Genomic DNA, 5,107 nt, shown 5'->3' with positions numbered 1-5,107 from the left:
CTTTTCTTTAATAGACACACTGCTCTCAATACACTTCAATACACTTTCACTTACGTAATTTTTCCACTTACACACACATCTGTCATCCCTTCTTGGTTAAGTTCCCACATTTATTCAAACTTTAAACTGTTGCTCTTTTAACTTAACTTTTTTGTCCTTTTATGGACCATGGTCTGCTGTGTATCCCTTTGGAACATGTTCCCCTCCATCCAGCATACTGGTTTGCAATTCAGTCTGTTTTAGGTAAGGTTCCCCCCCCCCCCCAGTTTTTCTGTTATTCTCAACTGTCCTCCTGCTACCCAGCGTTGAATGGCGGTGAATGAACTGCTCACTTTGAATGCATTCTCCTCAGCTTCCCTCATTGCGAGATCATTTCCAATGATAGCTAAAAACCATAATTTTTCTTCATACTGCTGAGTTCCTGTTGCCCCTCCCTGCTGCCCTCCTCCCTTAAAGCACTTTTCAGGTCCACCTCACAAAGAAGTTTACATAAAATTATAAAAAACAGTAAGCATCAATCAAACAAAAAAGGCAACTGTTTTTGTTTTGAAAGTGCTTATCTACTTCTTTCCTGTTTCCCTCAGGGCAAGACTGTTCTATGTGGTGGCAGTTAGTAGAGGCAGGCTGAAGGGCAGCCCTAAGAGCTGCATGGTGGTAGCTCTCCAAAATGGCTCCTAGCCTACATCCATATGGGACCCCAGAGAGTTTACAAAAGGAGTCATAACAAAACTTGCGCTGACAAGGGTATTAGTTGTCTCTCATTGAATAGATAATGTGTTTAGGCAACACAAAGCTAGAATAACTCAATGAAGTGATTTAACAGAAGCCACATCTTCATGGCATGAAATATGAGAGGAAAAAATACATGACTCAACTAAAGCTAACGAGATAAGTCACCCATAAGGGAAATAAACAAGTTCGGGGAAACATTCTGCTCTATAATGATATTTTATAAAACCCAAAGCTAAAACATGTTGTTATTAACGACAAACAGGATTTTTTTATATATATATTTTGTAGTATCATAAAGATATCACATACTTGAGGGAAAGGGATTCCTTACCTGCAAATCTCTGAAGATAAACAAAGTCCATCACAATATGGTGTCTGTACACAGTGAAAAGAGTGTCACTGTTTTTGTTCTAAAGTTATAGGTCACAAAGGTTAATTCCTGTAAATACAGAAAGTTGTGTCAAGTGCACCCAGTACCTACAACAGCAGGGTCCACTTCGATACTAAGTCATCCATCCATCCAAGCACATTGCTAGACTTTACTTACTGACAAAGACTGGGTTCAAATGAATGACAGCATCAGCTGCCAGATCACATTCCATCCCAGTCCAATATTTTTTCATTACTGGAAGCAGCCTGTTAAGAAGTCAACACAAAAGAAAAAGGGAACAGAACAGAATATCTCCAAAGGGAGACAGAAAAACAAACGAACACATCATTGAGTTTAAGCTCTCAGTCGGTATTCTAGAATAACAGTAATTTCAAATCTTTTTTACATCCATCCCAGATGATGTGCTCTGCAGCTTAAGATAAGCTATGATAGAGGTTTGTTATCAAATTAAGATTTCAAAATATAAAAAGCACATGCCCTATTATAGAGCATTGATCCAAATTTCAATGTTTCCTCAGCCCACATAGGATATGGGTTAGAAGGCCTAGGGAAACTGTGGGGTTATGGAGGCTAAGTTGGAATCAAGCGTAATATGTGTGCCTGCAGAATATATAAACAAAAACAAAAACCCTCAGAGTCAGTTCAAGGTACCCAATTTCATGTCACCAACTGCCGTGTGGGAACAGTCCTGATGTATGCAACAATATTGTCTTGTGAATTTATTATTGTTGCTTTCATTTTGTAAGCCACCTTGGTTAGAAATTGCATCTTTAAAGACAAGATGTAAATAAACAGCATTTGTGTACTGGTTGTTAGTTAAGCCTATAACCACTTTCCAAGCTTCTCGTGCACAAGTTCATTCGTAAATTTACCTCTTCTCTTAAACCAAACATTTTCAAAATATTTATTTGTATCCCTCCCCCTCCCCGAAGGAAATTCACTGAATATATTATTGTTTGAGGTACCTCAGCAGAGGCTAAATGGCCACCTATTATGAATGTTTTATTTATTCCCTCAGCAGGAGATTGGACTAACTGACCTTTGAGGTATAATCCAACTCTATGATTTGATTAGCCTTCTCAGGATGTGTGGTAGTAAGCAAAATTTAACTGATCACTCCTTCTAATGATGAACTCTCTTGATGAGTACTAGCTACATGGGAGTCAAAATGGGTCCAAGAAGAAACAAAAGTGAGGTATCAGCATGGTGGGGGGGACGGGACACCAAGGTTTGCAGAAGTAAAAACGAAACTCTATGGAGGTGATCTTCCTCCACAAGCCTCAACTATCCCCCAGCATACTTGTGGATGTTTGGATGGCTCAGTGATTGGATGTTATAAGGCAGCTTCATATGCTCAAAAATCATTTTAGTTTCTAACACAGAAAAAGTATAACATGAACATGATAAAATGGACTGAAAACACAAAACGCAACTAGCATACACGTTTTCCTCACATCAGTGGCATTTGCAAAATAAAATAAAAAAGACTTGAAAACGTAACATATAACCAAATGTTATTTAATATTTTAAAAAGTAACACAATCCAAAATGGATATTTCACACAACACTACATAAACAACATGAACACAATATTACCATATGGAGGGACTTTCAAATATAGACTTACAAAAATCCCTGTCCTTTTTTTTCTTTTAAGTTATTATACTAAGCATGACAAGTTATCATCATTTACAATATGGTACACTGACACAATAAAAACCATGTCACAAATGTGCTGTTATAAATCAGTAACGTTAAGGGAAGACATTTCATGAACTGTATTATTTCATATGAAATACTATACAATATAAACAGAACATCCAGTTCGGATGACCTTTACAGCAACCAGAGACCAAGTAATTTTAATTTTTTTTTCAGTGCAAACACATTTATACAAGGCAGTCTTGGTTGCAAAACTCCCTTCTAGCATACAGTAAGTCCCACTTGCATTTATTAACTCATTTAAACCTAAAGCAACAACCACATTCAGTCACTCACAGGTTACCTGCAGAATTATGATCCCTTTAAATCTAAGTCTCCTGTTCATACAGAAGTTAACATCTGTGCCAATTATTCAACGGGCCCTATCTTTCATGCTCACAGGTGGGTGTCTGATGCATTTTAAACTGTCTATAACCTCTAATCACAGTATTGTTGTGAATCATTATGGAATAGCATCAAGGGGTGTGTGTGAGAGAGTTTGTCAATGAGAAAAGAACAGTTTGCTTAATGTTTCTTAGGGTACTTTTATGATGCAGAACAACTCAAAGTGGAGGCACTCTGGTGAGTTTGTGTTTGTGCATCATATACTTGGCATGATAGGAGTCTGGCAGTTGCAGAATATGATACACAATGGCTCTATGATAAACTGTGACCTGGGAACCATCTCCCAACAGAAGTACTTTGCTTCTGCCACTGTTAGATGGACCAAAACAACTTATCTCATATCATTAACTATTCTTGTCCACTAACTGTATATGCTGCATAGGCTACTGTTATTTTAAACTTTTCTAAAGTGGTTAACATGGCCTCTGCCTCTCAGTCATATGATACTGGAACTGTCACCGTATTTTCTATGAACTATGGGATACTTACAAATGCTTCCATCATAGTCCCACTTAGGCTGTGGTCATACTATAGAACAAGCCATCTAACTCACCCCCAATAGAACAATGATGGACCAGCAGTCATGTATTGAGCCTATCAGGCACTTTAGATTTGAGCCCCATGTCCTTGCAGATCCAAGGCAGACTGTAATATTGTGAGCGACAGGCCTGCTGTACAACATATTTAGTTTAAGAGATAATCAATCCCTCTCATGCTATATTTTGTGAATACAAGTCACAAAACACCTCTATGCACACACCCCGTTGGGCTGGGCTGGGACCATTTTCACGACATGTTCTTAAAACTGAAATATTGAAACAAATTTAAAACACAGAGGCTTAAGTATTTTCTAGTAATTTCACATGAATGAAAGCGAAGGTGGAACTAGAATGAAAAAAACAGTGTTGTGGCTCCTTAAAGACTAACAGCTGCTCTGTGGAATGTGCAGGAAGTGGACTGTGGGCCACGAAAGCTGATGCCACAATACATTTATTAGTTTTTAAGGTACCAGAACACTCTTCACTTATGCTGCAAAAGACTAGCATGGCTGTGACATCTCATTATACTTTTATTTCATCCCATTGCCCAAACCCAGCAGAGCAAGCTCAAAAGAGGAGAAACCAGCACTTAGCAACTGGTTTCTGTGTATGCGCTCTCTCAAAGTGATGCTGCGATGGTCACCTGTTAGGCAAAGGAAAGTATGCCTTGATTGTCTAATGGGTAAAGAGAAGTATTACATTTTGGAAGCAGAGGGGTATAAATCAAATGAACTAGATTGGGATGATTATCTGTAAGATTATAACTTAAAAGTGATTTATTTAAGTTAATGAAATTAGTTGGAAATATTCTATGGAGGAGCAGAGAGGAATATAAACTACAGTAGCCTCTAATTTACTGAACTCAGCAATTTCACATTTGGAAAAGGCTTGTTCAAAATATGTATTTTAGTATTTCTCTTGTGTGTAGTAATTTTAGTTCTTTTTCACTAGTGAGAATGGCTATGTTGCTGGAAGTTAAAATATTTTGGCACTGTAGTAAGGGCCACTTCAAGGCTCCAAAACGGTTTCTTTTCTTAGACAGCTTAAAAACTAACTTCGTAATGTTAACGCTGAACTTATTTTAAATATTAAACAAATGTTCATTGTTACTAGGCAGTCAAACAAGTAGAATGAGGGAAACCCTGTATATGAGAGGGTTTGGAACCTGGCTACATTGACTTGGAAAGAAGTCATTTGACTGCAATGGAGTTTATTTCTACTAGTTAAGTTTGCAAAATGCTTGAGATTTTCAGGGGAAAGTACAGTATCAGTGCATTGAAAATCTTTCATGAACTGCTCTTTATAGCAAAACTTTGTCGTCTCCATGCCCCCCCCCCCC

Source organism: Podarcis liolepis, assembly GCF_965112155.1.
Source record: "Podarcis liolepis genome assembly, chromosome: 9".
Lineage (NCBI taxonomy): Eukaryota > Metazoa > Chordata > Lepidosauria > Squamata > Lacertidae > Podarcis > Podarcis liolepis.
Note: the sequence above shows the minus strand (reverse complement) of the source record.